Below are 20,254 nucleotides of genomic sequence, written 5' to 3'. Positions count from 1 at the left end.
GTGAGATCACTGTGCAATAGCGCGCCCGTCTCTTTTCTTCAGTATTCTTGTGTATGCTCCGGTATGGTGATCGAGGTTGTGTATGGTGTGCACCAAATTATAATCCACAGGCAGCATACACTATCTGTTTGTCACACCAAAGGGGCAGTTCCCTTGTCTTAATTTGAGTTCAGCGACTGCAAAAACACTGTAAGCTGAGACTCTTATCTCTCGGGGATTCTTTTGGAATGTGCGCATCCATCGAGGCACGCAGGTTATTAAAGAGTTAGACAATTACCCTCCCTTTGTCCGAGTAGCTGCCCTTCCTTCCCCCACCGTACACATACTGGACTTCTGTAGAGTAGGAGAACCCAGCCACCCACCCCTCCTTTGTAAAATAGCCCATCACGAGCACCGTCTGTGCGCCATTGTATAATAATTGTTGGCAGTGCTTTTTGTCCTTCCAAGTGTTTTTGTAGGTTCGTCGTTGCCTTTTTTAGGTCTCGTCCTTTTCCATTGCGAAGCAATGGTAAAGGGGGAGAATTCATGTGCTCCATCGGATAGTCAAACCACCACTTTTGTCCGTGGCGTTTTCTTCGAGTGCACGTACAGGCACGCGCATTTGGCCCATACACTTTCATGGCCATCTGTTCCTGTTCCTAATGGCCCTCCCCCAGCACAGAGAGCTCATCGCGGCCGCACAGCACATCAAAGGGCTTCGCCCAGCGTGTGCTGTGCGGCTTCTCCTCCCCTAATTATGTGGCCGGCCGTACTTGTGTTTCCTGGCCGCTTCCCGGCCGCTCTTGTATTTAATTAGCAGCTTTTTTTGTAAAGCGTCTACACTCCCACCCGTTCATCTCCCTCCTTCCCCTGTGGCCGGCCGGTGGCTGCTGGACACTGCGCTTCATGTTTGTTAGGGTATACTTTACAGATTACTTTACTTTACAGATGCCTCGCACACCACATCACCACATCAAATGCTTCTTCTCCCCCTCACTCACTCCTCATCCCCATATGCTCGCTCCTTCCCTCCCACTCTTTGAAATTGCTTTGCCGCCCCATGCCGTGCCTCTCACGCGCACAACACGCCATGCCCGCTTTCACTTTCTCCTCCCCCCCCGCTCTCCACAGCAATGCTAAGAGCTTGTTTTCATTGGGGCTCTTTTCTTAAAGTGCGAACAAAGAGACATTGTCGTGCCAGTCCATACCGGTAGCTGCAGTGCGGCAAAAAGCATGTTTGCTTTCCTTTTAATATGAATGTTTTTATTGTTTGGGTCACTCGGTTCTCCCTCGTTCCCACTCCTAAAATCCCATGGCGAAATCTGTTGTCTGATCAACATTTGTATTTCTACAGTACTCGGTGACTAGTTGGACTCACACGTTTTGCGTGTAGAGGAGTCTGTTGTAAGTAATCTATGCATCAACTTTTAACACGTGTTCACAGAAGTTGCACTGTTTGTCAAGTGACTTAACAGCACTGCTGCCTTTTACACCAATATTTTTCATTCGTGAGATGGTAGCTTTGCTTCATTTGTTGAACATACTAGTGAATAACTTCATTGTGCGATTGCCTCTTCATTGATTCACTTAGGTCAAGGCCATGCTGTTTATGGGCACACAGGCGCACTGTCCTTTCCAGCATAACATCACGTTTGAAAACATTTCCTCTTAGCAGACGGAATGCTGCATCTGTTAAACCGTAGGAGTACCGCCTATTACTTTTTACGTCACTGATGGTTACCAGAAGACCCATAGGAGGTGAACATGTCTCTTCCTGTAGGCACTGTTTAGTGTTCCTTAATAATTACTGGATATTTCCTGTTTTATTGATGAACATTCACAAATATTTCTATCCGAGAAGGCTGCAAAAAAATGCGAGAGGACTGCATCATTTGAGTTGACACCACTTTGGGTGGTGAAGATATTTGTAGATTGTGGATGGAGATGCATACAGCGAATGATATAACAAGCATTGGAAATGCAATAGGTCTCGCAATTACGCGAGTCTGAACTATTAGCATTGTAAATGATAATGCCCTTTATTTTTGCGTTCTGGTTTTTAGAACATAAATAAAAGGCTTTGTCATTTACAAGGCCTATAGCTTATATTTGCGTTAAAACGAGACCTATTGCATTGCAAATGCTTGTGTTTTATCCCCACCACCCAATTTCGACTGAAGATGCGGTGCACAGCACCAACAGTAAAGCACATTTCAGTTCCATCTGACGCTTCAGCACGGTTCCACATGAAGCCGCGCTCATCTGCATGCAGGACATACAAGTTGTAAGCTAATTTGGGTTTTCCCTTGATTCTGAATTGAGGCATGGCAGCACGGCATGGGAGCTTTGACTGATTTCATAGAGTATGGCGTTAGGAGAATCCCCGAAAAACAAAGGCTGCTATGTTTGAAAAGGTACATCTTTCAATCAACAAACCACACAGAAATCAGTGTCAAGAATGCAAGTCATTTTACTTGGCAGTAAATGCATGGGAGCAGTGGCCCCACGCAAACTACAGATATCCGGTACCGCCATCCAAGAGCTTTAATGGGGCAATCTTAGCTTAGATCATCTGTTTGTAGTTTTTCTCTGCCCTGGTGTTTGTAAATATTTAAGAATTTCATTTTAAGTAGTTAAAAATAACATGTCTTAATTATTATTTTTTAATTACGTTGTCCTTTGATTTTTATTTTACTGTTACTCATTCTTTACTTACCTCAACCATTTTCCCAATTATCTCATGGAGTTATTTCTGGCAGGAATGTACCAGCAGCGTTAGAGCTCATCCATGGGTGACGCACTCTGAACACATTTGATAAATATATCTGTTTGCTTGAAAGCTACTCCCTTTTAATCAGCCCCTGCTTACATTAAGTGTTTTCTTTGATTCCCTGGGCGCGAATAGAAAAGCGGCACCACTTTGTTACTCCTAGAAGATAACTCTGTCCTGATTACCAAGGTCGAGGGCGTCAAAGCGTTATTTTACCAAAGGGCAAGGGGGTGAGTGGGAGGTCTGACATCTGTGAGGCTTGCGTGACCGCCTAACTCTGTTAAAGGGCCAAAGCAGATTATTTTATTTTTACGTATTTAAAGAGCACACCATGTTAATGTTAAACACAGATGACACTGAATTAAAACAAAAATAAACAGTAAAACACGGCATTCGAAGGCTACTCGAAGAGAGAAAAATGAGCGGTTTGGAACATGTAACATAGACTCTGGCTCATACAGACCATTAAAATATTTTAAGGTATATCTTATAGAATGAGCAGAGCATCCTTTTGTTAGAAATATGCCTCAAACAAAGATCGATCCTTCTTCTCGATTGACCGGTTAGACAGAGCAACAGATCTAAAACCACAATACTTTTTTAATTCTCATGATCTGCATTATTTGTAAAAGTGTACAGGTATAGTTGTAAACGTGTTTCAGCCATTTTATGTGGCATGCATATTTAATGCTGGCGAGTTTGGTTTTCACGCCTTTCCTGTATTTCCATTTTGGTATTCATACTTCGGCTCATTTTGCTCCTGATTCTGCATGTAGTAGACCGATTCAAATAGTGAAATGTAGGGTGACAGATTCAGAGAAAATGGTAGAGGTTTCAGTCTTGCTGCATAAAAGACTAGAAAGGCTAGGTTAACATTAGTATTGTAGCTCATACACCTGATACAATTCCTTCTCCTTTCCTTTGCAGAAACAGCTACTGCTTGCCAACCTCAGACACACAGCAAGAGCAGTACTTCTGCTCCGTCTCTCCAGCTCTTCTCCTTGGCAAAGGTTCCTCTTGAATTCCAGGAATGATCTAAAGTTCAGGGGGTTTAGGTCTAATACTTATACCCCAAACTGTCTTTGTTTTCTTTGTGCAAGGGGCTCTGAGCCCAGTTCAAACCAGTTCTGGGGGGCACTCTGCAATTGCACAACAACATCCATTGTCAGTGTGAGCCGTGGCTCCTGACACACCACAGGGGGTGGAGCCAGCATTGTGGATGGCAGGTACAGCACTATTCAGGTACAGGTGCTACTCTTACCACCACTCCAAATGCAGATAAAGCCTATTCAGCTTAGTGCTGACTCATCCAGGGTCCTGGAGCCACTGCACCTCCCCAGACCCTGTCACTCCAAAGCCAGACAGTCAATCAACTGTACTCTACGTGTTCAGTATTTTCTTCTTCAACCATCCTGTGTCCCTTTGCCTGTTTGTGGATTGACTGTCTGGCTTTGGAGTGACAGGGTCTGGGGAGGTGCAGTGGCTCCAGGACCCTGGATGAGTCAGCACTAGGCTGAATAGGCATGATCTGCATTTGGAGAGGTGCGAAGAGTAGCACCTGTACCTGAATAGTGCTGTACATCCACAATGCTGACTCTGCCCTCCTGTGGTGTGTAAGGAGCCAAGGCGCAGACTGACAATGGATGTTGTTGTGCACTTGCAGAGTGCCCCCCAGAACTGGTTTGAACTGGGCTCAGAGCCCCTGGCACAAAGAAAACAAAGACAGTTTGGGGTATAATTATTAGACCTAAACCCCCTGAATTTTAGGTCATTTGTGGCATTCAAGAGGAACCTTTGCCAAGGAGAAAAGCTGGAGAGACTGAGCAGAAGTACTGCCCTTGCTGTGTGTCTGAGGTTGGCCAGCAGTTGCTGTTTCTGCAAAGGAAAGGAGAAGGAATGTGCTGGCTGCTGTTGCCCCTGCTTGAAGGAGATCTCCAAGGACCTGAAGTGTGCTGGCCTCCTGTTCTGAAGTTTCAGGGACACAAAACCTTTACCCCCAGCTCCCCTGAACTCTACTGCTGTGAGATTTGACCTGCTAAGAGGTGCTTGTGCCAGTTTTGGGCCTCTGGAGGTTGTTGCTGCTGTTTAGGAGCTAGAAAAAAGATAAAATGCAAAGAACTACAGAAATCGACACATCGAGGGATCGCAGCTGAAGAGGACCGACGCAGCACCATTTGACACCTCCTCATTGATTGCCGATACATCCAAGATTTCCACGCATCGTGCCTGTGTGGCAAGTTCATCCAACACATCTTTGCATCACTCCCCATACAGACCGGACTGTTGCATCGCCTCCCCAAGGTCTCAGGAGTGTTGCATCTCTTTGTTTCCTGACTCTGCGGCTGTTTGGCTTTGGAACTTTGACGCATCTCCAGGTACTTTGGCGAAAAGTCACGCATCCATAGTTTTCTACGGTACAAGTTTTTGAAACACTTGGAAAGTCATATTTTTAACTGTGTATGTTGGATTATTGTCGTTTTTGCCTTGTTTAGTTTAGATAAAGATATTTTACTTTTCTAAACAGGTGTGGAGTCAATTTGTGGTGTTCTCACTGTGTTACTGTGAGTGTTGGTGCAAATACTTTACACATTGCCTTTGGGATAAGCCTGTCTGCTCGTGCCAAGCTACCAAGGAGGTAAGCAGGGGTTATCTAAAGTGTGTATAGCCCTTACCCTGACTAGAAGCAAGGGTCCCTATTTGGACAAAGGTACTTACCTCTGCCAACTAGAGACCCCCATTTATAAAAGTATTGCACTGTATTAAGGCCTATAAAGCGGTATTGCGTTGCAAGGACTCCCACAGTTTACCCAAGTAGGCAAAGGTTTTGGTGTTATTTGCTCCTTCCAACAAACTCTGGGTGTAGCATATATACACTGTGATAATTGTTGCTAGCACCTCAATTGAGGAGTTGTATTTTGTTTTTCAAACTGTGTCTTAGAATTTAACTGTGGGTGTACTGAAGTACTTTATAGGTCTCGCTTGAATACTTTAACTGTCTGCCAGGTTCTGTAATAAAAGCAATCATAAAAAAGACCTAGCCATGCATAGACATGATTCAGGTAAGCCCTCTTCAGCTATTGGTCTGTTTGAGTGTCATTTACATTCTGTATCCACCATGAGAGCATTTAGCTTGTGGCTATAAGTCAGCACACTGAGTCACAGCATTTTGCCTCATCACATGTACATGCCTGTCTCAAAATAAGTGTGCTTCACTGCTAGGGTTGGAGGGTCACTCTTTTACTTTCCGTTTTCGTCTTTTACAAGTACCCTTTGATTTATTTACTTTGCATTAATGTAAAGCACCTTGAAGTTCCCAACCGAGCCACTGGGCTGCTCAGTTGCCGATTTTTTCTTTTTATCTATAGTGTGGCTCATTCCCACACAGTGAAGATTTCTAAACAGGCCTTCCACATTGGAATGGTATTCTTCAGAATAAATCATTGTTTTACTGTACCAAGGTAGCCACCACATTTACAGTGCACATATCTGTCATCTTCTATCAGTACAACAATAACAAACACTGCACAATACCATTCCAAGGTAACTGTCCACTCCTTTGTTTAACTTCTTACTTTTTTTTAAAAGTTTTTATTTTCTGCAATAAAACATCGAAAAGCCTAATAATTCAAGACCGAATAGGGCCCCCCTCCCCCCAATTCTACCATCAGATGATAAATAAATTGCCACTTATAGAAAATATCCCATGTGCTCCATACACACATTTGTGGTTTTTAGGCCACCATCTAGTCTACATTTATAAATGATTGATTTAAACTCCATCCTAGTGTAGGAAGATATATGAAATGCAGGTGCATAAAAGTGAGTCCACAGATATAGCATACATCTATCAGTAGGGACAAAGAATACATCAAAAAGAGTGACCTGTACTCAATACGGGGCAAGGTGCAGAATAAACAAAAAAAGTACAATCTGCTAAAGGTAAAAATGAGATGAAAGAAATGTTGCCCGGTCATAGCCAAACAGCTGTTGTTAAAATTCCTAGTCAGATATCAGCATGAGAAGAGAGAAATATTGACAAGTTTCAGACAAATATAGAATACCAAAAAATGGCAATTCATCCAATAAGATTCATCAAACTTCAATACAATAAAACTACAAAATTACAACGGGAAAAAGTAGAATAGACCCATATGATTACATCTTTCTTTTTTGGACTGTATACCTTTTTTGACATAGATAGCTTTTTCCAAATTACAGGTGGTGACAAGTCTAGCTAGCCATTGAGAGAATAAAGGGGGGTTTGGGTCTAGCCATGCAGATGCTATACATAGCCTGTAGATTGTCATGGCCACAAAAATCAGAGCCCCACTGTTCTTCCTATCTTCAGTGTCCTGGATACACAGCAAGATGGTAGCAGGTAACAATGAAATATCTTGTTTCAACACTATTCTAAAGAAATCCTGAATTTGATTAAGCAGAGGCCCCATATGTATGCAAGAAGCGAACATGTGGATGGAATCAGCTCCAAATTCTGCACAACTGGGGCATTGCATTCCCCTGCCAGTCCCCTACTTAGCGAATCTACTAGGGGCAAAATAGGGAAAGGAACCTGTTTGATAAAACTGTGCTTGAAGCTTAGCTGAAAGCAGGTCAGTCTGAGCAGCACGTAGTGCACAGCCGAAGATTTTGTCAGTAACAACCTCCGCATGCTCCGCAGGATCTACAAGTGGATCCCGACTGAAACAAGAAGAACGGTGACACAGGCCCTTGTCAGCAGCAGACTGGACTACAGCAAGACACTCTATGCAGGAATCCCAGCCAAACACCTACGACGACTACAACGCATCCAAAACGCCACCACCCGACTGATCGTCAACGTCCCCCGCTGCAGCCACATCACCCCCACCTGAGAGACCTACACTGGCTCCCCACAGACAAGAGGATCACCTTCAGACTCCTCACTCACGCACACAAAGCACTCCACAACGCCGGACCAGCCTACCTTAACAGCAGACTCAGCTTGCACACCCCCACCCGCCAGCTCCGCTTCGCCAGCCTCGCCCTCGCCGCTGTCCCCCACATCCAATGAACGACTTCCGGCGGAAGATCCTTCTCCTACCTCGCCGCCAAGACCTGGAACACCCTCCCCACCCACATACGGCAGACCCAAGATCTACTCGCCTTCAGAAGACTCCTCAAGACCTGGCTCTTCGAGCAGTAGCAGCACCCCCTCCCTTCAGCGCCTTGAGACCGTCACGGGTAAGTAGCGCGCTCTACAAGTACTCTGATTGATTGATTGATTGATAGTGTCTAGTTTTTGATGTCATTTGAAAGAGACTCTAGCTAGATCATCCGTAATAAGATCGTTCAGGATTGTATATATATATATACCCGATAAGAGGCGTGGCAGACCCACATAGTTTGTTGATTATGTCATTTGGGAAAAGCACAGAGGGCCCACCCGCTTTTTGAGCCAGAAAATCGCTAATCTCCAAGTATTTAAAATCGTCATTATGACTCAAATTAAACTGGGACTTCAGGGCATCAAAAGTCAAGATACCTTCAGTTGAAAAAAGGCTCCTAGCCTAAGAATACCAGCGTTGAGCCAATTATGTAGGTAAGATCTCCCAAATATAGCTGGCATATTGGTATTATGGTTGATGGGGGTATAGTAATTCAATCTGCCCAAACCCAAAAGTTTCCAAACTGAAGTGAAAACCTTAAAGGTACCCATCAGGGACTTAAATCTAACCTTTTTGTGGTACCCATTTTCCACCTGGCGCCACAGACAACCCCAGGTCTCTGGCTCCAGTAATAGTTCAGAAGGGGACAGGGGAGCGCTTGATATTGTGATTGTAGAGATTGTTGTTGTAGCAGTATGGAGCAGTTTTGCAAGACAGTGGCCCAGTAATATAATCTTATATTAGGGAGCACCCAGGCCACCTCTGTCCCGAGGAAGAGACAGATATTTGAACGCTCTTCTTGATTGGGAGTATGCCCAGACAAACTGAGAATAAAGACATTCAAATTTCTGCATTAGTACATTTGGAAACTCCGGGGGAATAGCTCTGAAAAGGAAAGAATATCATTTTCAGTATGTTGCATCGTCCAACTATCATCAAGTGTAAGTTGTTGATTCTATCCAGTGCTCTTTTTGTCTCTACGGCTAGGGGGTCAAGTTTTCGAAGATGATTGAATCAGTGTCAGTGACAATGTTTATCCCCAGATATTTTGCCCTAGCGCCTACTCTAGTGTCTATCCACTTGATTTTCTTGTTAACTATAATCTGAGTTTTGTCTTTATTTAGAGCAGTGGTTCCCAAACTTTTGACTCCAGAGGACCCCCATTGAGTCACCACTGGAAGCCGGGGACCCCCAAGCACTTTGTAGGATTAAATTTCAAACATTAAAACAGTCATTCGAAAAAGAATTAACACATGTGTGCACATAAAACAAATACTTGAATTACTAATGATTTTAGGGGCATATTTACAAGCCTCTATCACCATGGGAACATCCCTTTTTGCGACGTTCCCGTGGTGATAGGGACCTCGCCTTATATACAAGGCAGCGTCAAGCCACTTAACATGGCTTAACGTTGCCTTGTAAATAAGACCCCCTTTCACCCAATGCTTAGCGTGAAAGGGGTGGGCAGTGAGTGTTGCATTTCCCCTGCAACACCCATTGATTTTGATGCTGCCCCCTATTTACAAGGGCAGCGCCAAAATTAAGACCAGGGAAAACCTGGTCTTAACTTGGCGAAACAAGGAGAAATGCTTTATTTCTCCTCATTTTTGCAAAACGCCTTAGTTTGTTTATGTTCAGGAAGGTGACCATTCCTGCACATCAACAACCTTTAAAAAAAAATGTCATTTTGTAACTTCCATGTGTACCGGTGATCCACCCCTCCAAACTTCAGAGGGCAGGGTCTACAATTATTGTGGATATAGTAGGCATTGAGTCGGCGGTGGCCCCCCCTGTAAGGTTTTGTGAGGTCTGTGATGTCAGTTGGAACCTCGGCTCCTAAAGGCTGCCCACAGGGAGCAGGCCCTTGAATCTCAAGTATTTGCATCAAGTTATCTGTATCAGCACTGCATGTTACCACTACAGGCAAGGCTAGTGCAATTTCGCTTTTGGGGACTGGGGGTTTGGTAGTAGGGAATAGTTTGCCGACTGAGGGTTGAAGATTCAGGCTCTCCTTCGCTTCTCCACTTCCTCCCAATCTCCCCGTAGTTTTCTTAATTGCCCCAGCCTCCCTTGTACCTTTCTGTACTGGCTCCTGTGCTGTCCCTTCCAAGTCTCCGTGTCCTGTGATAAGTGGAGTACTGGCATTGGCAATTGCAGCTTTCTGTTTCAATCCCCAAGCTCCTTGGGAGGCCATTGTCAATTCGCGGCAGAACCGGGTCTCCACCTCCGTTATAAACCCAGCGAGTTTAGCCGGTGGTAGAGTGCACAGCAAAAGGGTGGCTGCAGCCAGAGGCACGAGTGTGTCATAGTCTCTCCCCGATGAAGAGCCGAACCGAAACCAGCCCGCAAAGAAGCCGGCAGCACCAGAATTCCACCAGCTTTGGCGTTGTCCTCCAGCTGTCTTCAGAGCCGAGGGAAGCTGCACGCGTAGCCCGGGCGGCATAATCAACTGCAGAAACTCCTTACGGCGCGGGTGGTGGTGAGGCAGAGATTTACTCGAGCACCATCTTGCTCTGTGATCAACTTATTACTTTTCTAATTGCAAATCTTTTCCTGCTACGTTTAGGAGGTTACATTTTTTTTCTTTTTTTATACTTTTTTTTTAAACAAGCCTAATTGAATTTGGGGTACATTACAGCCGAAGCTGATCACATACACTCTGGATGAAATACACCACAGAATAGTACCAATATGTCATAACAACAACAGCCTGTGAATATACAGACCAACAAAACAACACAACTGTGGCCAGGCGCGCAATACCCATTGGGCTCACGGGCTTCAGTCCCCCCCCCCCGTCGTGTGTCAGCCCGTGCGGAGACAGGTTCGCGGGTTGGATATATTTTTCAGCCACCCCCCCCCCCGAAATTTGACTCTAGTTGCCCGCCTGTGTGTGGCACAGGTGGCATATTGCACCTCCATTCTGAGAAGTGGCCATTTGACCATATGTCTGCGGCCAGGACTGTCCGTTATAAGAGTGTACATGAGTCAATGGAAAACTGCCTGATTATGGAGAGTCTGGAGATGGTAGTGGGGACAAGTCTATACCCCTATAAACTGCCCAACAAGACCAAATCTTCCTATCTTTTTGTGGACATCCCCGCACCTGGAACACAGGCATCACTGCCCCCATACAACAGTTCATGGCCCTCCTCCACCCTCCGATCGATTGTGGGGAGGTCCCCTTCCAGAATTGGGGATAATCCGTTTGGCGAGTGTGAGGCCTAGGAATAATAAATGTGGCTTATAGTGGTTTTCCCGAATCCCCTCTGTGTTGTGTAATAAAAAAAAATTGGCTTCTAATGCCAGTTGCCATGTAAGGACCCGTTCCAGACAGAAGGACACCCTACGCCAAAACGGCTGTAGTACCCCAAAATCACAGACTGTGCGCAGGAAGGTCCATTCTGCTTCGCCCTACTAATGCCAATGAGGGACAGAATAACACCCATACGCCAGAGGCTGGAGCGTGTATAGTATGCCCTGTTGTTGGACTTAGCCCTTTTGGCAGGTTCACCCCTGAACTTTTTGCCTTTTAATATTACATAATTATAGTGATTTCTGGTCTTTGCGCACTTTGACACTGTGTCCCAGTGTAAAGTGCGTGCACTCTCTGAGGGTGTGCGGTGAGATTGGCCTGCCTTCCCATAGGAATACATGGGGAATATGTGTGTCCATGGTAGGGAGTGTTGCACAATGATGTGCGCAGATTTAATGAATCTAGTGTGGAAGTGCCACTTCTGGAAGTTGGCATGTCTGTGCAGTGAATGTGAATTGACTGTCTGACTTGTGATTGGCTGGAGCTGGCTGGTGTGCCTGGCTCCAGGAGTCAGGATGGGTCTGCCCCGGTGGTGAATGGAGAGATCTGCACGTTGATGGGAGGGAGGAGTGCACCTGGGACCTGAATAGGGCTGGGCCTTCCATCCATAATGCTGGCTCCACCCCCTGTGGTGTGTCTGATGTCCCTGACCCATGCTGTGAATAGGCAGAGGGGCTGAGCAAAACAAAGCGCTCAAGAACCAGTTGCATCTGGTTCGCCCCTTGCCTGCACCTTTGCCAACAAAGGATTTCTGTGTATAAAAGAAGGGCTGTGACCCCAAGTAAATGTTCTTGTTTCCAACTCGAATCTACCAGAGGTGTGCTGCTGCTGGGGCCCAGGGGAAGGCTTGCCTCCCTGGGCCCTGCCCAGCCCCTGGATGCTGGAGGAATTTCCTTTGCTGGGAGCTGCTGTGCTCCATCTCTTATGCCCAGGACCTCTGGGACCTATTTCCTCCTTTGTGGATTTCACCAAGGCTTGTTATAGCCTTCCTGCGCCTTGTTTTTGGACTGGGCGCTTCAATTTACCTTCCCTGGGAAAAGGAGATCCTGGGGGCTGAGCAGCGCGGACTGCAGCCCTTTTGAAAGGGATTCCCCCGGCCTGGGGATCCCCCTTCCTTGTGTTCTTCGCGGGTGCCCACCCGCCTATTTTTGTAGTTATGTGGGCAGGTGCCTACCCTGCATCTTCGTTTTGGATTTGATATTTCCTACGGGTGCCCACCCTGCATACTTGCTTTATTTTTGGCTTCGAGGGAGCCGACCCCTCACTTTGAGCCCAAGAACGCCACTGATGCTGCCCAGCCGCGGCCGCCCAGAAGTCAGGCAAACTCGCCTGCGACGTGGGCGAGCCTGTGGCTGGGCCGGGGGAAACCGGACGTGGCACGAGCATTCGTTGGGGGGGCTCCCATTACCAGGAGGGAACCCTGGGAAAGGGAGTAGCCGGGAGCCTCAAGCTCCTTACCTAAGTCCCGGTCCAGAGATGGGGGACCGGGTGAAGATTGGCGTGTTGTGAAGGTGGGGCTCTCGTGAGGAGAGAGAGCCCCGCAAAGCGCCACCGTCTCTGTCCCGCGGAGGTGGGCGCAAGGCACATTGCCGGTGCCTGCCCCCCTGCCGCATTGCGAGAGGAGAATGCAGCGCGACGAGGCTACTCAACCCACAATGTAGGAGGAGACCAGTCCTGCTGCGGGGTCCCGGTGAGTGGGGGCTCCATGTTCTGGGTGCCCTGCGAGGCCCAGTACCCTTTCCTCTTCCTGAGCGGCTCCCGCCTCATAGGGGACTCGCTCCAACATGGGGGTACCATTCTTGTCCGAGCCTACGTGGCTTGAATTGAATTAGGCGGTATCTTGTGGCAATGGTGGCATCGCGGGGACTAGCTAGGGCTTCAGTCCAATCATTGTGGAGTGGTGTGGCTCACTGGTTAAAGGTGGCAGACCCGGAAGCAGAGGTAGGCCCGGGACCAGGGTTCAATTCCCGACGCGGTAGGGTCGTGGACCAGGGTCAGCGGACTCGATAATTCTCGCCTCGGTGCCTACTCTAACCAGGGATCACACACGGCAACTCTGGGTATTAGCTTGCCTCATCTCCACAACAGCCCCCCACATACGCCGGGGATGCCTGGTTTCACCTTGGAGATACCCAGTAGGGACCATCTCACAGGGAAAGCCAGGACGGGTTCCCCAGCGGTCTATAGCGCAGAGATACTCCTTCGGGAGTCGATTCTAGCGCGTTAGAAACCCACAATTGTCTGGAATGTCAACCTCCCAAGCTGCATGTGTTGTATTCAATGTAGTTTGGGTATGAGTGATCAATGGTTGGTAGATTTGCCGGATTTCATGGGCGCCAAGGTCACCCATCAGTAAACTTTCCTTGAGAGGGTGAAATTCCGGTAATTAATCTAGAGGGCAGATTAGTGGGGTCAGGGCATGCCTCAGCTGTAGGTATCTGTAGGAATGTGTACGGTGGAAGAGATATTCTGTTTGTAACTGTAGAAAGGACTTCAGTGTGGTCCCCCGCATTATATCACCTAGAGATCCCAATAAGATCCCATACCCGGAAGCCTGGGAGCGCGGTGACCAGCCGCAGGTAAGTCCCATGCCACAGCGGGGACATCTACGTCAGGCGCCGACCCCAGCGCATCTTCTTCACTGTGCAGCACCAAAGCTTTATGACTACTTTACATGCTGAAGGTAAGTGTTCCGGATTTGCTTGGCTGTAGAGGAACTCCAGAAGGGGGGTATTGCCCATTGCGAGACTTTCACTATGAACACTGGGCCCGGTTGCGGACTGTACCACCACTCATTAATGTTCAATAGATGTGAGGCTGCATAGTTTTATACTATCATGTTTATGCTTGTATTTGTTTGTGAGTTTTTTTGTAGCTAGATGAATGCAAAAATGAATCAGTTTATCAAAGAATGGCGTATTAGTGCAAGGAAAAATGAAGACATCTATGTGTTTATGGGGCGTAGCCGGATCGGTGACCGTAATGGCCACCTGGAGCTCTAGATCCATGCAGATCCCGCGTATCATAGCTCGAAAGGGCATCAAAAATTGCTCGATCCCCCTGAAACACAAAAACTTCTGAACCAGAATAACTACAGATGCTTGTGAGCTGAGTAAGGGTCAACTGGGACTCAAAACGTCTGCTGCGCACTCCGTGCCCTGCAGCACAAGATGGCGGCCAACTGTTTCGAGCAGAGCCAGAATAACACCCCGATCCAGCTGAGGCACTCCTGAGGTGGGGACACAACTCAGCGCAAGCAGCGGGAGCGAAGCCGAATGATATGCAGTGTGGGCGGCTGCTGGATGACTCCCTGAACGTTGCGAAGCCTTAAGAAAGGTCGGTGCTGGGAGGGGGCAGTGGAGCCCGATTGCACCGAGCTGCACTGAGCGTGCCACTACCGCAGCGGAGGAAGCCTGAATCCCACTGGCCAAGCAGGGGCTGCCGTGATCCTGACCCGATCTCTACCTGCAACCCCTTATTGAATCCTTGGTACAAATGGGTTGTCGGGTGTTTAACTACGCAGACGACACCCAACTGCTTTTTAGCATAGAGAACTCTAAAGCAGCACAGCTACATATACAGGAGGTCCTTAGGTATACAGTCAGCTGGATGAGTGACAACCTGCTGAAAATTAATCCTGAGAAGACAGAGGTTTTGGTGGTGTCAACTGGCATTTCACCATGGGGAGATTTGTTTTGGCCAAAAGAACTTGGGCCCACCCCAACACCAGTGCCCAATGTGAAAAGTATGGGTATAAAAATTGACAAGGATCTGTCGATGGTTACCCAGATTTCTACTGTCGTAGGTACCTGTACTGGCCTAATTAGACAATTGCGCAGACTAGTCCCTCTCTTATTCGAATCTATGCTTCGGACGGTGGTTTCGGCCACCATATTATCAAGATTGGACTATGGCAATGTCCTTTATTTAGGTCTACCAAAGAACTTGATCAGTAGACTGCAGGTCGTTTTGAACGATGCGGCACGCCTAATCTTTAAACTTCCGAGAAGATCACATGCATCCCCCTTACTGTCTAAGCTTCATTGGCTTCCTATGAAGCAGAGGGTAGAATTCAAGAGCCTGTGTATTGCACATAAGGCAATCCATGGGCAAGCCCCTGTTTATATTAAGGATCGTCTAATGCCTTACAACCCGAAATGAACCTTAAGATCATCCGATGCCCTGCTGTTGACTTGTCCCCGTTTTAATTTGGCCACAAAAGGCGGAAGGTCCTTTTCCATACTTACTCCACTGTTATGGAACAAGTTACCAGTTTCCTTGCGCAAGGAGTCAAATCTTCTTTGCTTCAGAAAACAGCTGAAAACGATCTTGTTTAGGGAGGCTTTTGGACACACAGGTTAACTTGTAATCTGTTGTTATCTTTCTGTGAGTAAGAATAAAGTGTGTTTTCTTTGGTCTGGAGCGCCTTGAGACCTGTTGGTGAGCTGGCGCTATATAAACCAAAGTAACATAACATAACATAACATAACTGTCGCTTCAGCGTCAATCGGAGCTCGTGCGCCTCCGAAGGCGGCGGCGCTGCACATTGGGGGACAGGAATAAAGATGAAAAGAAACACCGCCAAGACACCCAAAACGCCCCGTGCTGCCAATTCACTGGAGCTGGGCATACATCAAGACTCCCTTGGCAAAACCAAGTATCTGCAGCACAGCGGCCAAGTGGGTACAGCCTGAGACCCATAACACCGGCAAGCAGCAGCAGAGCACTCAATTTCTCCTACAGACGTGTGAAACAATACACAAATCTGTAAAGCATCACTAGAGGAGCACCTGGGCACAGAAACTATGTTCAGCCACATAGCTGGGGCGCATCTTCCTCTGAACTGGTGAGTGAGCACACCCACATGGCATGACAGTTAGCTGTATGAAGCCCTTACTACTTTCACTGGAGGTGGGGTGCAAGACGCGGAGCGTCCGGGGCAATTCGTGAGTGCTCTAAGGGCCCCAAGCCTACAGCAAGCACACGTCCTACACCTTGGCTAAAGGCCATCTAATCGGGAGAGTCCGGGCAATAAATCAGTGCGCACGCTCCAATATACACCACTGGACAGGGAATTGACCCATACTACGACACCCATCGTGCTGCCAAGAACCGAGCCGATCAGAGTTAATCGCGCCTGCTGGGAATGTTGCGCAGAGACCCCAAGCAAAAACAGCTTAATTTTGATCCCTGCACAAAGGCAACCGCTCGGCAACCCGCCTCAATGGCTGCGGAAGCTGCACCCGGCGCCGCTGGCAGCATGATGCCTCTAGATAACTTGGCCCTGCTGCTAGAACCAGGTTCTGGATTCAAAGTGCTCAACACCAGATTTGATTCCCTAGACCGGCAACTTGATGGAATGAGAGAACGAATCGACCGTCACAACACTAGATTAGACACAGTGGAGGGCCGCACTTCAGACCTGGAAGACGGAGCAGCTCAAACCACTAAACGAGTCGACCGATTGGAACAAATATTAAAGTCAGTTGCAGCTAGGAATGAAGATTTGGAGGCGAGAAGCTGGCGCACTAATGTACACATCATGGAAGTTCCAGAATCAACCAACACTGGAAAGCTGGATCACTTTTCGAACAACAATTGACAGATCATTTTGGTACAGTGCATTTTTCAATCACTTTCACCGTCGAACGTGCCCACAGAGCACTAGGCCTTTGCCCTAACCTGGGACTGCCACCCAGGCCAATCATGGCACAATTGTTAAATTTCAAAGATAGAGATACTGTACTTCGACTGGCCACAGAGGCAGGGACCCTGTCATGGCAGGGCTACACTGTTTTATTTTATCCAGACTTCACAGCCATGGTACAAGAAGCCAGGCGCAAGTTTGCAGGGGCCAAAGCACCAGTTTGGAAACTGGATCTCCACTGTGGCATGTTGTATCCGGCCCGGCTCATAATTGATCTAAATGGCAAAGGAACATTTTTTGTCACCCCAGAAGAGGTCCACAACTTTTGTAAACATCACGCGGGAGCCAGAGGCGCAGACGGTGGATCTTCCCCAGGAGGAACTTCTCAAGTAGCATTGTCAGGGATGAAGTACGGACTTATTCACAGCTAGCTAGACGAAACACTTTGATAGACGAATTGGTATGCAACTGTGCCCACATTGTAAGAGAACTTCGGACGGTAACTATACGTCCAAAGAGATTTGGGCAAATCAAAAGCAATATGTTTTAAGTAAATAGACCTTTTATTCAGGAGGGGTAATTGTTAATCATTGCTGGGGGTGCCCGGGGTCCCACGTGGCATAGCCACCTCCTCTTGTGGGATCACAATGTTACAGGTTGGGGGATGTTCCATGTTGGCATTCACTGCAGCAACAGCTATGGGGGAGGGTTATAGGGATATTGCCCAGTGGACAGCCACTGAGTGAGGGAAGGGGGGGTGTAGAATTGTTTAACCGTACATTTGATGCAGTTTCATGACTTTGTTAGTTTGTCACAAAGTTAGAAAAATGCAGACACATTACACATACACCCTCTTACTGACATGGCTCACAAGGTAGAATTACGACGTAGTGCTAAAATGACCCCACTGACTTGGAATATTCACTGACTAAACAGCCCTAAGAAATGCAGACTAGTGCTCCAGTACATACGTCAACACACGGCAGATATAGTAAATCTGCAAGAAACACATCTATCCCCTCTGACTTTGTCGAAATTCACATCTAATTTGGAAACTCATTGATATTTCTCTAACGACAGCTCATATGCTAGGGGAGTTCCATCCTGATTAATCGAAGAGTGCCATTCACGCATGTTGACACGATATCTGATCCGGAGGGCAATACCTGCTAGTAAAGGGAACAGGAGCAGGACCAAAATAGTTATGTCAACGTGTACGCCCCCAACGTTAGCGATGATGGTTTCTTCGCGCGCTTGCGGACGCTTATAGCCAATCTATCGACAGACCATATAGTACCAGAAGGAGATTTAAACATTATATTAGACCCCCTTCTGGACAGCATGGCGAAGACCCCCACACATAAGCCCTGAGCCCACAAGGTTCTCCAGGACGTGTGCCAGGACCACAACCTGATAGATGGATGGAGATATCTGAACCCCACTAGCACGGAATGCACTCACTATGCACAACAGCATGGCACATGGACGAGGTTGGACTATTGGCTGCTCACTAGACCAACAACAGCGTGTGTCCAAAGCATACGACACCTGCCCCGCACATTATCAGACCACTCCCTGGTGTCCCTCTCGAAACAACTGCCAGTAGAAGGGGGTTTGAGAGGCAATGGCGATTCCCCTCCATGGCGTTAAAAGACCAAGTTTTCCACGATGAGCTACATACTGCAATAGTGGACTACTTCGCCGATAACGTTGGCTCTGTCACAACGCAAGCAGTGCTATGGGAAGCCTTTAAGGCTTGTACGAGGGGGGTTTGAATGTCCACACAGGCGGGGGTGTTTAGGGACTGGAGGAATTGATTGACATTGTTGGAAGACAAACTACAGCTAATGGACAGGGGAAACATGACAAAAGATAGTGGGGAGGGTGCAGAGTATTTACACTACAGGATGGAACTGCTGGCAGAATATAGAGAGGACGCTAGTAGAGAAGCGATATACCTAGGAAAGTACGCCGCAGCCTGTATGTATTGAGAAGGAGAGAGACCGGGCCGCACTCCAGCGAGGCTGCTCAAGCCTAATTCTACCCAGAATGACATCACTAAACTCCAGGACAAGGAGGATCAGGTTATAGTTGGGCACACTTATGTAGGACGTGCCCTATTGACATACTACACAGATCTATACACATCAAAATCGGGAACCAACTTGACAGATATTAAGAAATATTTAGATGAGATCGCTATGGTATGGTTGCCGGATGCCCACTGGAAATTTTTAAGTGAGCCATACTCAGTTGAAGACAAACAACAAGCCATCGATGCAATGGATGGCTCTAAAGTTCCCGGACTAGACGGATTTCCCGGAGTCTTTTACAAAACGAACAAAGCACTCTTAGCCCCACACCTCCTTGAGGCATATACTGAAGCATTGGACACTGGAACTCTTCCACCCTCATTTAGGGAGGCGGTGTTGGTGCTACTCCCTAAGCCTGGTAAGGACCCTGAGAAGTGCTGGTCTTTCCGCCCGCTATCACTCCTAGACTTCGACTACAAAATCCTGGCTAAAATGATGGCAACCAGACTGTCTCTCTTAATGGAGCAGATCATAGCACCTGCGACATAGATCTACTGCACTTAATCTCCGTATCTTCTTTTCGGTGGTCAATAGAATAGACCCTCCACACCTGCAATAGTGGCTTTTATAGACGCTGAAAAGGTGTTTGATTCTGTGGAGTGGCCCTTCTTACATGCCCTGGCCAATATAGGCATGCCTAAAAGATTCACGGACTTGGTAAAATTGCTTTATACAGGGCCGTCTGCTCGCATCCATTTCAACGGCACAAGCACTGAACTGTTCACGGTGACGAGAGCCACCCGTCAGGGATGCCCTCTGTCTCCCTTATTGATTATAATAGCTATGGACCGTCTCAAATGTTACTTTCAAAAAGATCATTTACACAGAGGGCTCCAATTCAAACACGGCCCGGTTCTAGTGACTTTCTATGCTGACGATGTGGCATTTTACATCAGGAAGCCTGATGAGAACTTGCAACCGATATTACAAGAAATAGATCATTTTGGCGCCCTTTCGGGCCTCAAAATTAACTGGGCAGCTCTGACTGAAGTCCAGAACCGCGAATGTGGGAACTATCTGGTCCAATGGTGTGAAGCAGAAACTAAATTTCTGGGCATCCACTTGCACAGTGATCGAGAGCAAGTTTTGCGATTGAATTACGGCCCAGCCATGAGCGCTTGCAGACCCAAAGTGGAACAGCGGATCAAACTACCACTAACCATGGCGGGCTTTTTCTACCTATTTACCAACAGCCCCATCGCATTGACTAATCAATTTTTTATGCAACTTCGCACACACCTTATAAAATTGATATGGGGAGGCAAACAGCCCAAGGTCCGATGGGATATCTTAATGCTCCCG

The 20,254-nt window shown here is 47.3% G+C and overlaps 1 protein-coding gene across 1 annotated transcript in view; it reads right to left on the bottom strand.

Moving 5' to 3' along the window:
* The window catches only part of LOC144768533 (uncharacterized), a 163,182-nt gene that overhangs the window by 129,685 nt on the left and 13,243 nt on the right, over positions 1 to 20,254 (bottom strand). The window lies entirely within an intron of this gene.

This window comes from Lissotriton helveticus, chromosome 7 (assembly GCF_964261635.1).
Source record: "Lissotriton helveticus chromosome 7, aLisHel1.1, whole genome shotgun sequence".
Taxonomy (NCBI): Eukaryota; Metazoa; Chordata; class Amphibia; order Caudata; family Salamandridae; genus Lissotriton; species Lissotriton helveticus.
The sequence above is the reverse complement of the archived record's forward strand: the minus strand, read 5'-3'. Positions and strand labels throughout refer to the sequence as shown.